The sequence below is a fragment of the Gigantopelta aegis genome, chromosome 8 (assembly GCF_016097555.1).
Source record: "Gigantopelta aegis isolate Gae_Host chromosome 8, Gae_host_genome, whole genome shotgun sequence".
Taxonomy (NCBI): Eukaryota; Metazoa; Mollusca; class Gastropoda; order Neomphalida; family Peltospiridae; genus Gigantopelta; species Gigantopelta aegis.
In genome coordinates, this window is record NC_054706.1 from 6,028,661 (window position 1) to 6,052,472 (window position 23,812).

At 36.6% G+C, this 23,812-nt stretch overlaps 1 protein-coding gene across 2 annotated transcripts in view; it reads right to left on the reverse strand.

Moving 5' to 3' along the window:
- The window catches only part of LOC121379867 (TNFAIP3-interacting protein 1-like), a 78,906-nt gene extending 57,696 nt beyond the window's left edge, over positions 1–21,210 (reverse strand). The window contains exons 1-2 of one of the 2 annotated variants that reach the window (XM_041508524.1): positions 20,822–21,210; positions 1,462–1,576 (exon numbers count right to left, since the gene is read on the reverse strand). The gene's annotated coding sequence lies outside the window, so the exon portion shown is untranslated. Of the gene's footprint in view, positions 1–1,461; positions 1,577–15,080; positions 15,103–20,821 lie in introns of those variants that run through there. The other variant, XM_041508525.1, reaches the window with a different exon arrangement.
- Between the last annotated feature and the right edge of the window lie 2,602 nt (positions 21,211–23,812).

Below are 23,812 nucleotides of genomic sequence, written 5' to 3' on the forward strand. Positions count from 1 at the left end.
AATAAATCTTTAATTTAATATTTAAACAATTAAAATTCTGTATCTTAATTTAGTATATTCTTTAAAACAGTCTGACCGGGCCGTATCTTATCAATACAGTAACACACAATTATTCTAATTGGCCTTTAATAGTTGTAGGCTGAAGAAGACAAAAACAGAAAAAAACCCAAAACATTTAAGGAAATATTAATTACATAATTTTGCTAACAAGTAGTGTAGTGGTAGTCTCAAGAATAATATTATTTCCAGGATACGGTCTTGAATGTCATTGGTGTTACACATTGTCATTGGTGTTACTTGTTTTGTCATTGGTGTTAACCAAGAATATTTTAGCTGTCATTTCTCAAGAAACTTTATTTTTGAAATTTAAATTGTTTATTTAGGAAAGCATACCTTCTACCTTTATGATTTGATAAAATATATTTTGAAGGACTCCATATTTTTAAATAATTAAAACTGCCACAGTGTGTAATTTAAGTCACATACAGAATATCAGTGTGGAAATGCACAATTACACTCTTGGATAGTTTTTTTTATTCTAAAGTTAGTCCATATATGTTATTAGGGACACCCAAATAACACACCCATGTGCTCTTGATCACTATAAACCAACTGGATCACATTGCTTAACTACCCCACTTGTCCGGTAACACCAATGACATAATGAACTTGTTAATAGAGTAACATGTGTCTGCACGTGCAGGCCGATTACAGTTCTGCGTGGCCAGATATAATTTGATGGTTCTTTGTTCATCTAGTTTCCAAAAGTCAACAATAAATATTTATATATTTTTTAATTGTTTTATCTTGAATTTGTATTTTGAAAAGTGACGCTTTCTGTAGAATGACCCATATACATATTACCCCAGGTCATATCCATTCAACGACACAATAATAATAATAATAATAATAATAATAATAGCGCTCGTTTGATGCGCGGTCGGTCTAGGATCGCTCCTCGTCGATGGGCCCATCGGACGTTTTCTCGTTCCAGCCAGTGCACCACGACTAGCATATCAAAGGTCATGGTATGTGCCATCCTGTCGTGTGGTTTTCTGGGTAGTCAATTATGAGAGAAGTTTGTTTTGTTTAACGACACCACTAGAGCACACTGATTAATTAATCATCAGTTATTGGATGTCAAACATTTGGTAATTCTGACACGTAGTCATCGGAAGAAACCCGCTACATATTTCCTAATGCAGCAAGGGATCTTTTATATGCACTTTACCACATACAGGAAAGCACACACCACGGCCTTTGACCAGATGTGGAGCACTGGTAGTATTGAGAAAAAACCCAATCAGTGGAATGGATTCACTGAGGTTCGATCATGCGACACATGCACTTCACGCGAGCACTCAACCGACTGAGCTAAATCCCGCCTCGCCAGCTCTGAGACAAGTATTAAGACAGCACGTGCCACGAGCCGACGAGAAGAGACGTGTGGGTGACACCTACCTTTCATCTCGTAGTCTCTCTCGTGGAGCGGTTTATCTAATTATCCATGTCTACGGTAGCAGAAGCAGCAGATGCCAACACTTGCAGCGATAATCTTAACGAGTGAAACTTGTTTCTGTAACGAAAACAACAAACACCTGGCCGTTAGTCTTTGACCAGTCACTGCCCCACCCCTCCCATCTCTCAAGTTTATTCACCCTCCCCCCATTGAAAATCAGAGTTGGTAGCAGTGGCCCCTTCCTGTTCGCTCCAACCCGTTTCCAACATATATCAGGTACGGCGGAAGCAAGTAGACATTGCGGGGGGGGGGGGGGGGGGGGGGGGAGGGTGACTGAGATCGATGGCGCAAAGAAAAGTTTCTAGGGGATCAGGGGTAAGCTCCCCCATAAAATTGTGAAAACTATATATCGTGAAATCCAATTTCCTGCATTCTACAAGTAAAAGGCCCCCCAGCCCCGCCCCCTGATCCGCCATGCCTGTATATATGTGAGTGAAAATCATAACTGAATTACATTATTGAATTTAATGTAATATGCAGGGGTGGGATCTAGACTTTGGCGAGAGAAGATTCTAAAGGGTTCGATTCATGCTCTCCCGAAAACTTTATTTTTAAAAACAAAATTCGCTCTAACCACACACAGATACACATACACACGAATCTAAACTCACAATCACCACACCCGTACACAAATACACACACACACACACACACACACACACGCACACGCACATGCACACACACAAACACACACACACACACATAGGGGACAATATTTCACCATCTTAGGTAACCGGAAGTTGGTTCAGGTGAGTTTTACTTAGGTAACCGATTGTTCGGCAACGTGAATATAGTTCTCGTAACCGATGAGTTAGACCTACCTAATTGTAAAACACTTCAACTATGGTTTTATGCTACACTGATGGTTCAAATGTATTAAAAAATAAACTGATTTTCAATTTCATTACTGATATATGGTACTTTTAATCTCAGAAATTAATTGTTCACCACGTAACCATTTGGTGGTTAACGTGATTTTAAATTTGCGTCACTGACACGCGAACAGAACAACGGTTCTCGTGAAATATTGTGCCCTGCAAACACACACACACACACACACACACACACACACACACACACACACACACACACACACACAAGCCAAACATACATACACACGCAAACACCACATACACATATACACACATAATCACCCACCTACCTACCTGCCTACATATACATGCACTCACGAACACACATAATATAGTATAGTTTATTAGCTTTAAGCTGTCCGGCTCATAGGCATTACAACAATTAAATATGTTGATAACGTAAACATAATGCATTTTTAAGATATTTACCAATATTACATAATTCTTTTCTGTTTTGAACAGACAATAATTGCACAAGTTTAAACACAGATGGTTTGCGCCAGTAGTATTTCTTAATATACAGTATAATCTCATTGGCTCGAACCCTGTCGGTGCTCGAGAAAGTGTTCGACCCATCGGGTAGTTCGACCGAACCATTCGGTCAACATCGGACATTTCCATAACATCAGTTAGAAAGTTGAATTAGATACAAATTGTGTAATACATGTATGTGCACTGAAATAAAATAAATAAATGGCAAATTCTGAATCTGTATTTACATGAATTTATTATTAAACAATATTTCTACAATAAAAAACGCAGCACTACCTGTCTACTTTCCAGAAATGTAGTAGTTTTCAAAATAACGCTTTATAGTCGGGCAAAATAAGGGTTATACCTTGAACTAGGGTACATATGATGTTTTATGATGGTTTTAAGTGATTTGGGGTGTCCTGATTCAGAAACTGCATGATAACACTTTGTCATCATTGAGCAATTTTTTTGACGGTCATTTTAAAAGCACCACCCCAGGCTGAAAAAATACTGTTTTTTTCTGTTAGGCCCATTGCGTTATGCTATAATGTTTTATTTGTACAATATTATTAGAAGATCCATACCTATTTGGATACCTTTTACAAATACTAAAGAATAATACAACAAAAAACCCAAAACCACTATAGCAACATTTCAGGGGCGTTTGCTGACGGCCATCTTGGTTTTCAAAATGGCTGCCATTTAAACATTTCTTTTACAGCACCCAGGCAAATAAAACAATTGTTTTAAGTTATATACAGATAGGTGGGCATGCTTTCACTACATAAGCAAGACTATTTGTAATCTGTATTGTTCAATATAAAAATGGTAACATTTTGGGTGGAGGATTTTCACAGGAGAAAGTTAAAAATAACAGATTTAAAAATAAAAATCCCAATTTAATCTAATTTACACCTTGCAAGGAACATGATATTTTGGCATAGTTTAAAAAAACTAAAACATATTGATTTTATTTTAACTAATGTCTATAATATACTTTAAGAGTATTTCCATGCATTTATGCCAGAGTAATAGTCTATACTTGTATTAAAGGGATTGGACTATCCTCAGTTTGTAGCCGTTTCAAAATGTTTTCGACAAATAAATTATTAAAGGGACATTCCTGACTTTGTTGCAATGCTATAAAGTTTCCGGCTAATAAAACCTTTTTTAATTGTTAGAATGACAATTTACTTACATTTCCTTGTCCAGAATATCTATATCTGTATATCCAATGTGTTTTTGGTCCCCCAAATGTTCGTAGTAGCTCAATATGCATTTTTGCCAAATATTTTTTCGTACGTATCAATTTATTTTTCCCTTCAACCGTCAAATAAAGTCTATTTTTAGACGGCGGATTCCCTTCGACTTGTCATGCATTTGAAGCGCATCACGTGACCTTTTTGTGACGTAGAGCACATGTAAATACCATGCTGCCTGGTCATTTCGTACGCGTCATTTCGTACGCAAAAAGTCATTTCGTACCATTGCAAAAAGTCATTTCGTACCTTAGTTATTTCGTACCATTGTGAGAAGTCTTTTCATACCATAGTCATTTCTTATAAAAAACGAATCGACCATAGCATAAAAGCAGTGTTTTTTTGTTTTGTTTTTTAAATTTACTTTGACAGTTTGAAAATCAGAACACATTATTGTGCAGCATATCGTTATTGATTTACCATAACACCTGTCAACTGATATTTCCATTTTACCTGACAAGAGCCGTATTTGGTATGTACTACTAACGGCCAACTTCGATGTTTTCTGAAATTGGCTCCAATTGACCAGTGTGCTTTTTTTACATTCATAATTAATAAATATGCTAATAATAAATAAATAAATAAATAAATATGAACAATTTTTTTCAGTTACCAGCTGAAATGGTCGAATATTACTTACTATTATTTATTATCTTATTTGTTTAAGAAATAAACAATAACAACCACTGAAAACATTGACTACCATATCGATTACCAAATCAGCCAATTGCTCATGTTTATTACTTATACACAATGACAATATGTGTTTTGTTTTTGCTGATCAGAAACGCCCTTAAATTAACAACAAATTTGTTTCAGTGTATGGTATGAAATGACTTGATTTTTTTTTAGGGACAAAATTAAATATTTAATGATTTATAAAGTCAGTTGCAGGTGGTGTTTGCATCTTATATACCTAATTAGATTGGGTACGATATGACTTTCAATTTTGCAATGGTACGAAAGGACCAAATTAGGTACGAAATGACTATGGTACAAAAGAACCAAGCTACGAAATGACTATGGTTCGAAAGGGCCAAGGTACGAAGTGACTAGCAACCGGCCGAAACGACCAGATACCCATAAAATTGCACCATCACAGTATTATGAGTATAATGCTTAGGTTGGGGCGAGTTGACTAATGGACAAAGTTCCGATCTTTCCAACATCTATAGATCTCTATAGCTATAAGTACAAGTGACCCTAACCCTAAATGCTAGAACGATCAGAAGGCTTGCCAAGCCGAAGGCAATAGAAAAGAGACAAGATCAAAAAGTTATTGAAGTTGAAAAAAAGAAGAAAAAAAAAGAACATTATTATGAAATCTTGGAATTGTTATCGGCATCATTTCTACTTGTTTCTTTTAAAATGCGTCCATTCGTATCGCTTAGTTTAACGGAAAAAAAAATTGTAATACTACTGACTTGTAGGAAACAAATGGAAAGTCGTTGGTAATCAATGCAAAACGTCAATATTAAAAAATAAATAACATTAAAAACGTGCTTTCCATACGGTTCGTCCACTGGACAATTCGTCCACTCGATGACTGCATTTTTTTCATACATATTAATAGTTATTTCTTTGACATTGTAATCGTTTCTTAACATTATTTTGTGGTATACTATAACCAAAAAAGTAAAATAGAGTTAGAATTCAACATTAATATCCATTTTTTATTAACTGTTTGTATTCATTATCATGCCCCGGACGATTCGTCCACGGACGATTCGTCCACTGACGATTCGTCCACTCGCTCGCATGTCACGATGTGGTAAATAGGTAATGCAAGCCTCCGCGTCGGAAGACTTTATTACCCCCCCCCCCCACCCATGTCATATTCTCCTTCAATGGCGTACATTATATCCACTGTACCCTCCCTCGTCACATGTTATCCCCATATGCCTAATAACCTCGAAATAAAATAAAAACTCGTTGTCTTCAATTCCAATATAATTAAATGTACATTAAAAAACAATTCAACAAAACAACAAATGTCATTCAAACAAAGCGTGTTGTTTTAGACGCGACTTGATTCAACTTTCCGGATCTCGTTTCACGGACTGCGATTTTGTGTTTCCGTTGACTGGTGATCGCATTGAGTCCGTTTTGTCGGAATCGAACGAAAGGATCGGCGATCTCCGTAACCCCCCCCCCCCCCCCCCCCCCCCCCCCCAAAAAAAAAAAAAACCCCGCGCACTTACTAAAATGTGCATCTGCTAGATCGGGGAACTTTCTCGGATTGAATCATTGTGTTAAAACTAGGTTGTAGAATCGAACTTTTTGTTGAACTTTGGAGTAATCATCTATCAACAATGGGAGAACCCCACCCCCCTATGAAAATCTCAACGGATTTACATGATTTGGAAAAACGACCCTTAGAGACCCAGAAAAATCGGAAAATCCGGCATATGCCGGAAAACTTTCACCCATGGAAATGTACTGGGGAAATAAAAACCCAGTGGACGAATCGTCCGGAACTTATTTTTTGTAGTGGACGAATCGTCTCGAGTTCCTCAGTGGACGAATTTTCAGTGGACGAATCGACTACATCCCAGAAACGTGTACTCACCGAAGCCATGTTGAATATTGCATTGTGGGAAATTTGTGTTCTCGTCATCACTGCGACCTCTGACCTTCACCTTTCCGCGAGGATTTCAAATAATCGTGTCATGGGGAATCCCGAAAGTATTGTTCTATGTAAGTATTTCAATTTCGCACTTTTCATTGATTTTTTTTACACAAATGTATTACAGGTGAGTTTACTAATCCATATTACTGTCTATTTTATTAGCTTTAAAGTCAGGAATGTCCCTTTAATGCATTATTAAAATTAAAATTTATTTATGTTTTCTTGCTTAGAATGTGATTATCTCTATAATCCGTGTATTTCTGGACATTATAATGTTTTGTATCTCAATATCTATTTTTGTCTAAAATAATTTCGAATAATTACATTTATAATTTTTTACAACGGCCAAACGAAATTAAAAATAACAAATTGCAACCAAAGGTCATTCCAAATGTATTTATTCATATAATGTTGTATATGTAAAATATTTTAAGGTAAGATAGTGTTTTAAAGCACCCGAAAAAGCAGGATGTGTATTTACTTTTTTGGTGGGGCAGGCTGATGTTTGCCCGAATTAAATAAAAATGAACGAATCTGGATACCCACGTTTATTTATATTTGCATTACTGCCAAACAGATTACGACTAATATTGTGGTTAAAATGATGGAAATACATGGTGGACACATTTCAGGCTAGCTCATTCTGCCCGAATATCCCTATTGTTTTTGCCCGAATTTGATGGGTTTTCCCCAGCACAAGGTGGGCAATTGCCCCCCCCCCCCCCCCCCACACCCCCCCCCCACCCCCCTACCGCTGTCATGTACGCTTATGGGAACAAACAGAAGTCTTGCTTGGTTTGTAAGCCCTTTAATAAACTTTAGAATCAGGATCCAAAATGTTACCAATGTCATATATTAAAAATATTCTAATATATAACAAGCTATACTTTTAAAAGAATTGTATATCTTGGTTATCTGGTCCAAAACTAACCAGGAAATAGAAGAATACTTTTAAAAGTAAAATTACATTTTAAAAACATTTAACAAGTAACTGCTAAATTAATAAAATCACCCGAATCACATACACCATATATCAGGTGAAATTATTTACATACGTAAATGCAGGCATAGGCCGGTAGCTGTCGAATTTCATTGGCTATGTAACATTTGCATTGCATGGTTACGTTATGCATATTAAATACGGTACAGATTAAATAACTTTGTTAACAATAGGGACGTTTTCCTCTAAATAATCTGAGAAATATATTTTTTAAATACTTATGGTTCCTTGCTTGAAATATCGTTCTGTGCACATTCCTGAGCTGATTCAGAGGTACTTTCATTTAAGGAAGCTGTATAAAGATTTTTAGCGTATGGTTGTATACCTTCACGACTTTCGTAACCTCTTTTGGAATCTGTGCAGAAATACTGTTATCGTCGTTTATATGCTAATGGAAGATTCGTAATCATTATGTTACATACACTCTCTCAATCTTCATTCTGGTTATGTGGATTACTGGAACCAATTTTCTTGGAAAAAAAGGTTTGGTTTAAATGGCGAAATTTCTTTAAAATAACCACCTAATTTGAATTGGCTGCCTCCTACCTTGAGACATATGTTACAGTGAAATGTGATATTCATGTATGATGACATTACTGTCATTTTCATCATGCATGGTTTGATGCTTGTTGCATGTCCTATGCCATACATTTGCAGACAATGCTGCAAGTTAACTCTGCTGTTTGACATGAGCAGTTATTCCTGAAGCAAGCATTTGTAGTAGTGCATGCACATTACTTTCATAAGCTCTGGTGGACCACTGCAGACACACCAGTACAATGTCTGGGTGTGTTGTTTATAATTTCGGATATATTCACATTCAGTTCTTGTGATCGGCAGCTTTTCACAGCATGCCTTGTAGATTTGCTAGCATGGTGTGCTCAGCCATAACAGGATAAGTAGGAGACCGACCTTTGAATCTATTACTTGGGAAGATAGTGTGTTTCAAGTGTTTCATACAAATGTTATATTGTTTCGTTTTATATAGCAAACTACCAAACCGTTGTTGTTCATGTATACCGTGGTGTACCTTCAGACCAACGTTGTGCTGCAACAGTACTGATACAGCCCTTAATAAAGAGGCAGCTGTCTGTGTTACATCTGGTGATGTCATATACTGCAAGTACCTGGACAGATTGGTCTCCCAAGTGTTGTTGGGGTTTTTTTATTTGTGGCAGTAATGTTAATCACTTGACCGTAGGCTTTTGTCATGTAAATTTGAACAAAATATTGCCACTTCCAGCAGACGAATACCAGCAATTCAAATATATCAGAATCGCCAAACACCACTTTCTGTGTTTTTTGTCTTGGTGACAAATCTCTCCAGTTCCTTGCAGTGCATGCTATTATAGGATGTGACACCATCACCTACTATATATATATATATATATATATATATATATATATATATATATATATATATATATATATATATATATATATCAGTAATGTTGAAGCATGATGTTGGTCTGGAGGCACTGGGAGAACAAGAGGTAAACTTTCATAACCTGATCACAGCTGAACAGCGGGTTGCTTTACAAGACGAAACAATACAATCGTCCATGAACCACCTGAAGCACACTATATTTACAAGTAAAAGAGAAATTTCCAAAATCAAAAGTCTGCTTCCTACTGATTTTGCATTGACTGAGCACATCGAGCAAGTTAAAACCATGATGTGGAAAGCTGACGATTAACAGAACCCATGAAATGTAAATATATCTGACTGTGGGTGCGAAATTATAAATGGCATACCCAGTCATTGTACTGGTATGTGCTCCACCAAATCTTATGGAAGTAATGGTATGTGACTGGTTTGCTAAAATGCCTACTCAGGAATAACTCTCCATGTCAAGGCTTATCTTGCACCACTTTCTGACAATGAATGGCACCGGACATTTGTAATAATCCTAAAAACTATGCATGATGAAAATTACACTGACGAAGAACAGTAATGACATCGTACATGCATATCACATTTTACAGTATAAATTATGTTTCAAAGAAGGAGGCTGCTAATTAAAATTTTATGACTATTTTAAAAGGACTTAGCATTCAAAATAAAACCTTTTCCCATAAAATCTGAGAAAAATATGCGTTAATCTACTAATATAAAAACTAATATATAATAGTAGTATAAACATTTAAAAGTGTGTGATGTGATGATTATGAATCTACCATTAACATATTCGTGAGTGTATTCAACCATGAATCAATGTAAAGTGTTTTGTCTACAGAGTATGGTTTCAACACCATCTGTAGTAAGACTGAATGAGCACAAAGATGTGCATAGAATGATATTTAAAGCAAGGAACCATATAAGTATTTAAAAAATATATTGGTCAGATTTAGATTAAGACTTCCCTTTCTAAGCACTAAATTAGATACGTTATTTCATCTGTACTGTGTTTAATGTGCAAAATGTGACCGCCTAAACGTTATATTAGCCAATGAAATTTGACAGTTACTGGTCTATTTTAACATGCCTACATTTACATATGTAACAAAGTTCACATTATATATGTGATGCAGATGATTTTATATAGTTACTTGTCAATTTGTTATAAGAAATATTGATTTTTGGTAAAAATGTATTTTGAAAGATGCTGTTTTAAGTGATTCTTGGACATATACTCAATAAATAAAATTGTTATATTACAATAGTTTTAATATATAACATACAGGTTAAAAATATTCTTGTATATGTAGTGATCATGGAATCATGTCTAATTACCTTTATACCACTTTAAAACTAAGTTTAGTTTTGCCTGGGAGAGGTAGCACTGAAGAAAAAAACTAAATTTACAATGGCGGCCTAACTAAAAAACGTTATTATTTTTAGCCTGGAGGAGATGTTTTTAAAATGGCCGTAAAAAAAATTGCTCAATGATGACAAAGTGTCATCATGCAGTTTCTGATTCAGGATACCCTAAATTACATAAAACCACCATAAAACATTGTATGTGCCCTAGTTCAAGGTTAGGTCAAATTTTGGCATCTGGCAACCCGACTATTATGCTGAGGCCCGTTTGTGCACTAATTGTTAGATTGGTATCCTGGTTCATCTAACAGTTACAGTAACACTAGCTGTACTTGAAAGATCATTACCGATAGCCGCTGAACAAACAACATGACAAGTGATGTGACGAAAGGATTGCATGGCTAGTGTTGCGATTCCCCGATTCATCTATGACTGCATCGTTAAATAAAACATTTCTTTCTTTCTTTCTATAGTTTGTTCTGCCTAAATAATTAATTCGAAGGTTGTAACAAGCAACTGTGCAAGTGCAGCAATTGTTAGTCCTGTCTGGTGGTTTACCATTTGATATTTGATAGATCACCAGTTCGAGGGAAATATAGCTTTTTACACAGATGGGACGGATAATTTAATTCGAGCGAAGGCTTATAGTCGACCCTGGACGTGTTCGACCCTTCAGCAGTTAATATTTAGGGTTTACCGAACAAAAAATTCGGGACTTTGTTTTTGATTCGAGCGTTGCGGTGTGTTCGACCCTTCCGAGGTCGAGCCAACGAGATTTTACTGTATATTGAACGTAATTGCATGTACAATGGGCATTTCAATATAAAGTGATATTCATGCTCTATATCATTCTGATTACACATCTGACATTTCAGTTGGGACCTTTCAATACCATAATATCTATCTTGTTCAACAAACAACTGATGAGAAGAAACACGAAATTGTGTTATAAGAGTAGTGTAACAATCTGGCAATGATATTCCAAGACAGTACTGCAAGCAAAACGTATTTATTAAATGCTTATATACATTATGTCGGTGGGCCCATTGGGCTATTTCTCGTTCCAGCCAGCGCACCACGACTGGTATATCAAAGGCCGTGGTATGTGCTATCCTGTCTGTGGGATGGTGCATATAAAGGATCCCTTGCTGCTAATCGAAAAGAGTAGCCCATGAAGTGGCGACAGCGGGTTTCCTCTTTCAATATATGTGTGGTCCTTAACCATATGTCCGACGCCATATAACCGTAAATAAAATGTGTTGAGTGTGTCGTTAAATAAAAACATTTCCTTCATTTCGTCTCTTGAATAAAGATATCAGTTAAACGTATTTGTACACTTTTAAAAAATATCTTAGTACTATTGACATGCTGATAAAACCAAACATCTCCCAAACCTAGTGATAAAAGTAATGTTTTAACATGGTACAGCCAATTAGAACTATTCTGACATTCTACCATATACTCATATAGTGATTTCAAAATACAGTTATTTCTAAAAGTTTCAACCACTACTTAACTACTAGTATTCTTATTTTTCGAACAATATACAAAGGAAGTCTTCCAAGTTCCGTTAGTACTACTACATTTGTTGTGCTTCGTTTAACATTCAAAATTCTTTTACAGAAATCCTTATGAACTGTTTGAACATGCTGAGTGAGGTGAAAACCCCATACCCGCATACATCCACACATAAATACAAACCTGCACATACGCTTGAAGAAGACATTTTACACGTTATTTATTACAAGTTAATGGCCAGATCTAAAAATAGAACTGATGTGAAACTTTTCTAGGAATAACTTCCTGCTCGCATTATTATCATATTAGGTAATTAGGTGTGCTAGTCAATAAAACAAAATGTACCAAATGTTTGACATCCAATAGCCGATGATTCATAAATCAACGTGCTCTAGTTGTGTCGTTAAACAAAACAAATGTTTTTAGTTAATGACATGTTAATTTAAATTTATGAGTAAACAAAAGAAAAGGTCTGCAGTGTCAGATTTAGGGAAATGTTTTAAAATAGTCTTTGTTGGTCATTTAGTTATAGGACACTCCAACTAGTTATTTCCGTATTGTAAAGTTTCATCATTAGAGTGACGCCTATTAGGGACTATCCCAAGTTTGCAGCCATTGTAACATGTGTACGACATACGGTGCCCTGTTTAGGACTAAAATTACACATCAAAGATATTTTCTTGTTTAGAATATCAGTGTCTGTATAAACAACGTGTTTGTTGTAGTCCTAATGTTTGTAGTAGCCCAAACCGGATTTTACCTTCTAATATATGTGTACGTATGAAAAAATATATATTACGAAACAAAATGAAAAATTACTGCTACAGATATTAGCATACGACGGCAAACACATCGGATATATAGACAATGGTATTGTAAACAAGAATATGTATTTAATATGTGATTTTAGTTGCTAAAAAGAATTTGTTAGATGGAATAATCTTACAATGGCTATAAACCCAGGACAGTCCCTTTAAAGCCGCACGCCCTAGTTCCATCCAGAGAAAATAAATTATAATTTGGTTAATCTACAAACCTGTAACACACTTAGATCACGTTTTTATCAAATGGAGTAAAAAAGCAGGTTTTATATCGATAAATACCATGGGAATCCCCATGTCCCAATTGCTTGAAATAATTTTGAAAGTTAGTATTCTGATGTCACCGGTAGATGTCGCTCGAAGCACAACAATGCCTACGTCACGACAAATTTCACAGAGTGCGCACAGATTTGGGGTGCGTTCCTTTCACCTCTCCTGGACATGTTCCAACTGTTCTGTCCTGGTTGTATCCCCTCTCCAGATATCGTAAGACTTAGCAAAAATATTGGTTTTAAGGGTTTGTAACGTTTTGTATTGAGACACTTACTTGTCTGAACTTTATTGTTACTGAAAATGTTCACGAACTGTGAAGAAAAATCTCACAAATGAACAACAAGCAAACGACAACAAATCGGATGTTGATTGCGCGAACCGTGCACGAGAAAACAAACCGAACCAAAATGATAACGGGCACGTGGTATACCAACGACTGTGACGTTTACACAGGAAGATTCGCTCTGAAAATAGATTGGACCTCGCTTGCTTAACGGTTTTTTCTCGAGTGCACGCGGCTTGTTAAGAAATACAAAAAATGCATTTCGTGGTTTTACAAACATCAGGATTACTAGGATTACCAAAAAGCACTTCAGGTGAATGGAAATGTGTATTCTAAATAATAAAATGTAAGTAAAGTGCAATTTTATTTGTGAAAAAAATGGGTTTAATAGCGAAAAACAACGCCGTAATGGTTAACAACTAGCCGTAACTAGGGCGTGTCCCTTTAACTAACCACTGGAGATCGCCTGAACAAGCAGGGGCTTCTCAACAGACCAACTTACCAAGTCGAATTACTGGAATAATTTGGTTGATAAACAGAGGTGACTGTTTGACAAACTATGTCATGTATAGCATTGACTTAGCTGTCTCCAGTAAATATTTCGTGTTATAGTCAATTATGGACCAGACTCGTCAATAAATATGCGTCATCTACTATTACTAATGGAGTGCTGGTTAATTCAAATGCGTCATCTATTAGCAGAACACTTGATTACACCAACACCAAAACATTTTCCCCTCACTCCGCAGCTCACTAAAATCACAGAACCCCCCATTTCAAGATCCACCCAGCGAGCATGGCTATAGATAAATGTCCCCAACGCCCTAATCTTTTCGTAAGATATTAATCATATTTTGTAATAACAGTGTCACAAACAGATGTTCTTTTATTAGTTATTAAATCAACTGTTTAATGAAACACAAACTATACCGTTATTAACGAATGAACGTTGTTTAGATAACCAACATCATTGCCGTAACTAATGGGGAGGGGGAGATGTGGCCGCCGGGGGAGATGGGCCGCCGGGGGAGAGGGGCCGCCGGGGTAGACTTAGGATTGCTTACGCTCACTACATAATTGTATTAAAACAACACATACAGCACATACTGGGGAATATATTTCAAAATCTTAGGTAACTGGAAGTCAGTTCAAGTGAGTTTTACTTAGGTGACCGATTGTTAGTTTACGTGGATATAGTTCTCGTAACCGAAGAGTTAGGCCTACCTAATGCTAAAACACATAACTGCGGTTCTGTACTACATTGGTGGTTCAAACACAAACTGATTTTCACTTTCAATACTGATATATGGTACTTTTAATTTTAGAATGTAATTGTTCACCACGTAACCGATTGGCGGTTCTCGTGATTTGAAAGTTGCGTAACCAACACGCGAACACAACAGCGGTTCTCGTGAAATATTGTGTCCTGATATAGAATTTTTTAAAAAGTGAAATATAATATCAAAAACATTTGAAATTATTTTCGAAAAGTCAACTCAAACAATATTATTATTAGCAAAATGTATCATTTTACCTAAATGACCTTGTTAAAAGTAAAAGTTAAAAACAACAGCAAGATTAGCAAGGCTCTTAATAAATAATGCAGATTCTGATATATGGTTTTTTTCTGATACAAATCAAGTGAAATAAACTCAACTAACGGTAACCTACCTGAAAACGAACATTACTCCTTGACTATTCCGTATGGTGTTTTCCTCCCGGGGTTTCCCCCATCTATTATTATCCTATGGAAGATAGCTAACCTTTGTGGTAGTAGAGAAGTAAATTGACCAATCAGCGGCGTGTTGCTTTTGAAATGCGCCCATTTTTGAATAAAATAATTTATGAGTTTGAAAATAGGTAAGAAATTGGATCTTTGACAGGACTTGCACCTATATTAAATATTTTATGGTACACAATTGTGTTGAATGAGATCTCACTTTCCATGAGTTATTTGTACATACCGAGTTCATAATACATGGTCGGGGTGGAGTGACTTCCTAGCAGCCGTGAAATGGCAAACTGGGGGGGGGGGGGGGGGGGGGGGGGGGCCTCCCTCCAAAAATGAAAGATTATTTCCAGATTTAGGTTGACATCACCTAGTTCAGACATTCTTGCTGCACAAAACAAGGACTCGCTATCATCACTACATGTTAATATAGTGGACTGTAACCGAGTGTGTTATAATTTACTTCGCTGCTACCTTGTGGCAACATATGAAGGTTGCAATGTACCAAATCAATTCCTATTACCGATAATGTTAACGTTTATTAGCACACCCAGGCAGTGCACCAAAAGTTTTTGTTTAACGACACCACTAAAGCACAATTTAGTAATCATCAGCTATTGGATGTCAAACATTTGGTAATCCTGACTCTTATAGTCATTAGAGGAAACCCGCTACATTTTTCTAATGCAGCAAGGGATCTTTTATATGCACCATCCCACATACAGGATAGCACATACCACGGCCGTTGATATACCAGTCGTAGTGCAATGGCTGTACAAAATTATAATTCTTTTTTTCAAAGACTTTAGAATGATACAAATCTAATCGTTTTACTATTCTTACATTGTTGCTATTTAACAATTCTAGAAATTTGAAAATGCTAGGTTTACTTTGACAATAGTTTGGGGTATAATGTCTGATAGGTATGCGCATAGGACATGTAACATATTTACGATTCTCCAGTGCGATTTCCATTTCCATTAATAATACTAGTATTTCCAGAACTATTCAATGTCACGTAGTTATTACCAGTTAGAGCCTCAGCTGCTTTCACTACGTGACTGTGCACCTCGCACTTTAATACAAAGTCCACAACAGCTTATCAATCGGCCATTGTGGTTTAGAGGTTAACCCGTTCGCCAACTTTAAGGCTGGTAGGTGCTGGGTTCGTATCCTAGCTCCCACAAGGACGTGTTTCACCGACCTCTCTCTCTCTCTCTCCAGGCTGGTAGGAACCGGGGGGGGGGGGGGGGGGGGGGGGGGGGGGGGGTGGTTTACACATTTTTGTCCTACTATATATAAATTAATGCAAACACATGCCCCCTCCACTACAGGTTGTCCCCTTCCAACTCCAGATAAAGTTTGTTTTGTTTAACGACACCACTAGAGTACTTGGTTGATTAATCATCAGCTGTTGAATTTTTCATTAGTAGCAATGATTTTTTAATATGCACCACCCTACAGACAGGATAGCACATACCACAGCCTTTGATATACTAGTCGTGGTGCACTGCTGTCACAGGAAATAGCCTAATTGGGCTCACCGACTGGGATCGATTCCAGACCGACTGCGCATCAGGCGACGCCTTACCACCAGGCTACATCGAGCACGCGCTAACAACTAAACATTATCCTTTGTCTTGTCATTGGCGTAACCACGATTGTATTTTGGGGGGCACATCGTAACATGTCTTCCACCAGTAAATGAACAAGATTTTGTCAAACAAGATTTAACCCAGGCATGCAAGAATACATCTCTAACATAAAACCTTCAGTACATAAGTAACTACGGTACGACTTGTGGGGAATTTCCCGAGTTTGCTGCAACTGTAACACGTATAACGTGTCCGGCTAATGTAAACCTTTTAACGACTAAATCACATACTACACATGTATACGAATCTTGTTGATTTCCTGAGTTTGCTGCAACTGTAAAACGTACAACGTGTCCGGCTAATGTAAAGCTTTTAACGACTAAATCACATACTAGACATACGAATCTTGTTGATTTCCTGAGTTTGCTGCAACTGTAAAACGTATAACGTGTCCGGCTAATGTAAACCTTTTAACGACTAAATCACATACTAGACATACGAATCTTGTTGATTTCCTGAGTTTGCTGCAACTGTAAAACGTATAACGTGTCCGGCTAATGTAAACCTTTTAACGACTAAATCACATACTAAACATACGAATCTTGTTGATAATATCAGAGTCCATAGATTCTATGTTTATAGTCATTCTCGTAATAGCTCAAACTAGAATTTACTTCACACTTATTCCGTACACATTAAAAGACACAGCAGGACATGAAAACTTTTAAAATCAATACTAGGATATTAATTATATACTCCTTCTGTTTTTCAAAATTCGGTTATTCTATTTACTAAAGTACTCGACGGCGGATCTATAATTATCCCAGGCCATAACTAGAGGGCGCTAGAAGGTCAGTTGTCCACTCACCCCGAAAGAAGAAGAAGAACAGTGACTTGTTATTTTAGAAGAGGTCTGTTTCTCTACCTAGAGTGCAATGGTCTCTTCTTGCGTGGCATGATCTTACATTAATATGTAACGTTCATAAATAATGTATCACAGACCATGTGTCGTGAAGGAGCCTGTACGTAAAACTCGTGATTTGACTCAACTCACGCATGTGAATCACGTGACTCGTACATGCGAATCACGTGACTCATACACGCGAATCACGCGAGTCGTAGACGTGTTTATGCGTCACGATTTTTGGACTGTTTATTTTGGTAGTCTATTATGACCTCGATCGTGTGCCAAATGAACAAATGAATGAATATTAAACACTTAATGATCATGCATCTCAATAACATCGCATATTGGAAGATAATAAAACTGACTCCCTGTGAATCCAAATCTGTATCTATATATATACACATATACTACAGACTACTTTTCACGACGTCCGGTATGATCTTCAGCAACAAAAATAAAATAATAATAATAATAATATATAATAAAAAAATTAAAATATCAAAACAAAACATCTACGTATTTAAGAATAACACACACACACACACACACACTCTCTCTCTCTCTCCCCCCCCCCCCCCCACCAAACAACAACAAAACAAACAAACACACACATGTACTCCTCTTTACTGATTAACTTGGAAAGTATTTATACCAGGATATTAATATTTTACTTTTATATCATATGCGTATTACCCATTTGTAATAAATAGAAATCTTGTATGACGGTTGAAAGCTTTTTTTGAAGTGGCATGATCAAAATTGCATGTCAAAAGATGCCGAAAAGCTCATTCAAGTTTAACTTACCTTATTTTACTTTTAAAATGTTTTTAAAAAATTAAAGATGACCAATGTGTCTCCGCTCTTCACACGTTATCATTTACAAATCATATATATCTTCCTGTTTTCTAGAAAATTCCTTCAATATTCCTTTTTTCTCTCCATCCTTTTACCAATAAAACAAGCTTTAGTGGTAACTTTGTCAACCTCAATGTACACCAGTTAAAATAAGTGAAAACCTATTATGACACTGCTTGCATTTTAGTAAGAAGTGTGATCATATTAAAACACAGTGGTAGTGGCTCTGCGTGGAGATAATATAATATATACACAGTGGTCCAACAGCATGCGACTTGCAATTTTCATTCTACCACTGCCTTTAATGTATTCAGCCTGCATACTTGAAGTGTTTGCCACAAGTGGGTAATAACCTATATGATATTAAGTGCAAAATATTATTATTCTGGTGTAAATACTTTCCAAATTATTCGTCAGTGAAGAAAAGTAGGCCTACATGTTTTGGGGAGCCACCCGATATAAAAACATACACTTTAATGTTATGAAATTTGACATAGAAAGGCAAGACAGACAGAGAGAGAGAGAGAGAGAGAGAGAGAGAGAGAGAGAGAGAGAGAGAGAGAGAGAGAGAGAGAGAGAGAGAGAGAGAGAGAGAGAGAGAGAGAGAGAGTGTGTGTGTGTGTGTGTGTGTGTGTGTGTGTGTGTGTGTGTGTGTGTGTGTGTGTGTGTGTGTGTGTGTGTGTGTGTTTATATGATGGTTTTTGCCTGAACCTGATTGATGTGGATATATAAAAAGTGTTAGGACTTTGTGAAGGTTCACCGACATAATTAAAAGTGAAAAGTTTTTACTCAAACATTTAAATAAGATGCATTTGAGACACCTGTTCATGTTGATGATAAAAATTATTGTGGTTATTGTTTAGAAGGGAAAATGGAAACTGGAAACATGAAGTCATTAGGAATAGGTATGGTTTCATTTTCCCAGATCATGTACTTCTATATTCGGTCACGGTCGATAGATAATGACTGACGGGTGTTCCTCGAGAAATACGCTAATATTGAACTAATTTTAAATTTCTTTTTTACATAATTCCATAACTTTATTATTAATTTTTAAAAACCGGTCCAAGTGTCCGTCTAGCTCTTTTACAGAGTACTCGGGCTATTCCATACATACTGCAACGTGATCACGACTTAAGAATACACCAACTGTGCATATTGTATATAGACATGTGTAAGTTTATTACGTATGCTGATGAGCTGTAAAACTTTAGGCAATAAATACACTTAACTTGAACTTAAATGCTTTGTAATAAATTATGAGGCTCTAATTGCTAATCCGTACATGTCGAAATATTCTGAATGCTAACTGAACAATAGAAACCAACCAGGCCCGCATGCACGATATGTCAAGTAGGAATAATAATGTCTAGTGAGGGGGGAACAATCTGTTGTGGGTAGGACTCCCCAAAAAACAAAACCAAAACAACCCGAACACCACACACATCAAGAACAAACAAAATGTACATCTTCGTCATCAAGGAGGGATTAGAGGTCACCTCCGCCCCAATTTTTTTTTTTTTTTTTTTTGCTGTTATGATGTTTGAATGTATTTTTATTCTTATCTTTTTTTGTTTTTGTTTAGTTTTTTTTGGGAGGGGGATCTGTTGGGGTTTTTTTAATTTCCATAATTATACTCACTTACAGTCTACAAACGTCCCAGACCAAGTGATTCTTTACAGTAAGTCAGAAAAACCAGTGGCGTAGCCGGGTGTGGGGGTGTGGAGAAAGAGGCCATGCCCCCCCCCCCCCCCCCCAATCCCGGGGAATTTTTTTCTTTTCGCTTATTAATAACATTAAAAAGCTACCTGTGTTATATCCCACTACTCGATATCATTGTTTGCTTGGATGCCAAGTGACCCCCCACACCCCCCAATACAAAATCCTGCCTACGCCACTGCAGAAAACATCTGGTAGTCATAACACACGTCACCAATCGACCACTTACAAAAGGAACAACCCATATGGATGATGTTACGCGTAAATATATTTGAATAAAACACAACTCCCAAACAAAACAAAACGAGGAAGACTGTTCACACACATACATTTGATCACACACATACATTTAATTAACAGTACTATAAAAGTGGTCAGCAGGTTACATGCGATCTGTAGGCCTAACAACCGCCATCTTTTTTGTTCTCTGTAAGCTTGTTTTAACATTACCAGTTCTAAAAGGATTTTTTGTTGTTATATACGAGTTGGAGTAGAAACAACAAAGACCGTAGCTATCACAAACATTACTATGAAACAAATATTTAAAGAAGAACCTACAATAATTCATACAGATGAAATTATTCATTAAAAAAGGGAAATAATTTACCTGATTCAAAACAATCTTCATACAGTAATATTTGACGGCCTTTCCCAAGTGGGGAATACCCATGTTTTCCCCGATTTTCTATTGATGATTGGTGGAACGCAGTAAGGACATGTCAGTATAACGTGATAAAATACACTTAGAAGGAAGGAATGATTTAACGACACATTTTTAGTTACGGTTACGGTATATGGCGTCGAACATATCTTTACGGACCACACAAATAAGAGAGGAAACCCCATTGCGCTACGCCATACTCTTTTTATTTTCGAATAACAGCATATTATATTACAGTCGAATTCATACGAGGCAACTTGTGATGCAAAACCGGCCTCGACAATTTTGTTTTGAGCAGTTCACAGAAGCTCGGTCCCCCTAAATTTTGCGACAGTTATAATTTTATTATATTAATTTTTTATTTTTTTTACGATCCCCTCAAAAGCAGGGTATGTCATTTTAGAACATGTGGTCAAAATTTTCCGCGTAAGTATACCCCGAACTCTATAAAATTGACAAACACGATACCAAAAGAGTGAACCCAGAGTGAGGCGCAGAAAGTTTAAAGGGGGATGGGGTGTCTAGACTATTGTTTAGCTAAGTTTATATATTTTGATGGATAAGATCAACACTAAAGTCACACAAGTCTTCATAGAGTATTTTATTTTCCATATACAGCAGAAGAAAACATCAAGTTGTCTATGAATTATCTAATACAACACATGACACCTGTAAGACCGTTAAACTAAATACGCATTACATAAGATGCATTAGAAAAGTCTGTTGCCTAACCATTGTTCAAATAAAGAGTTCCTATGTGATTAACTGATAGCTCCATTATTGAATGCAGATCTGACCAGATGCATACTAATATGCATTACAATTTTAATTTAAATTTAAATTTAAATTAAGTTTGATGTCGTCAATTATGGACAGCGAGTGTGAGAGGCGCTACGGTACTTTCATCTAGAAGACAAGACTTTTTACCAAAAAGATAAAAGAGTTGAAGACATCTATTAGTGATGGGTTGCAGAGTTTAAATGAAGTTGGTTTAGCACCAAGAAAGACCCCACGGTTGGTACATCCAAAACATAGATCACAATTTGCAGAGATGGTTCTTTCTGAAAAGTTCATTAATGGTGCAGGCCTCTCAAAATTGCGAGACTAGATCATTTCATTCGTGTGTCGCTCATCACTTATTTTTCGTTCGTAAGCAAAATGGAAATGGGTTACGCAAATTTTTAATACTCCTGTGTCAAGTTACGTACATTGCAAACAACAGAACTAAGCGTGAGTATATTGCATTCAATTATTATTACCACATTTTAAAGTACAAAATAATAATGTTTTTGTTCGATGGGTCCGTAGAATGTCGAACTGCTGATCAAAGCAAGGCAATCGTTGACATTTCAGATATTTATTTGATATAATTTGTGAAAGACCTTAAAGTTATTTGTAAGTCAGATCATTATGCAAAATGAAATTTGGGAGTTCATCATATGATCTGGAAAACAAAGGAAAGAAAATTAACAATAAACTATCTTAACTTCAGGGTTTTTTGGGGGGTGGGTGTGGGAAATGTTGCCATTGGCTTCGACATGATTTCATACGGCAGGTGAGGAGGGTAGGTGGGTTACACTGGGGGTGGGAATGGAGGTGGCAAACACATTGTCTATGTGTTAAGGGGCGATAGCAAAATATATAACGAGCAATCCCCCCCCCCCCCCCCCCCCCCCCCCCCCCCCCCCCCCCCCCCCCCCCCCCCCCCCCCCCCCCCCCCCCCCAGTATGCCAGTGATTGTTACAGCTTAAGTTTTGGGAATCAGATAATTTTGATGACCGATTACCTTCAAAAAGAGACACTATATCAACTGACAGTAGCTTCCAGATCTTCCTCATCCTCCTGTTTCACCTGACGTTACGCCCGCAGATATTTATCTACTTCTTAAACTGAAATTTGGGTTCCAGGAACGAAAACATGGCTCCAATGACATCATGGTTGTTGCTGAAAACCTTTTGACATTCTATTATAATGGAATAGTGAAACAAGAGCGCCACTGAACTAATAGTTAGTGTTGGAAACCTGTTGTGATTTCATCATCGACCAGCTGTTATAATTGGTTGGCACCAACCCATCAACTGTTGATTACTCACCGGGATCTAAACCCTACACATGGCCAATTGTACCTTTAATAATTATTTACTATATTTTTCCTTTATGAACACATGAAAACAAACACCAGCTCCAAAATACACATGTACTGGGTATTTGCATCAATTCCATCATCTAAACTGGAAGAATAATTGCAGTTAATATTTTCGCACACAATCGATTATAAATATGCATAAATATGCATAACATCACATCGGTAAAGCTAAACCAATCAATTTTTGACTGTAATCAATCATTGAAACATACTAGTAATAGACATATTGAAAAATACCGATGACACATTTGACATGGCTGTAGGGAAAGTAGATAAGGTTACAAACTTTTTAAAGTGTTGAACTAATCAGATTAGATGAACAATATTTAAATTAAACATACCATATATCTCTGTATATAGAATGACATCAGCTATACGTAAAAAGCGATCCTATCCCAATTTCAAACCCTCGAAAGACTTCTTGTTTTAATCTGACAGTATATACTGGATGACCAATTTAGAGAGAATATTAAGTCCTTATGAATCTTAGCACAAGGTGAAGATATTTTGTTTCACTTTATCACAAAGACTTTTATTTATTTATCCACAGAATAGTACAAAGTGAAACAAGGTTCCATTTGCAATCACACTGATTAAAAGAATAACTGAAGTACAAGTGATGCTCTATACTATACTGGTGGTGATCAGTCTAAGTTAATCTGTTCCAGCTAACTTGTGGAATATATAATGTTACATGTATCAAGATGTATATTTTCAACAATAGATTCTTAGCACTATCACCTGCTACCAGACTTCAGATTAAACAGAACTTTATTACGGGTTCGCACTCT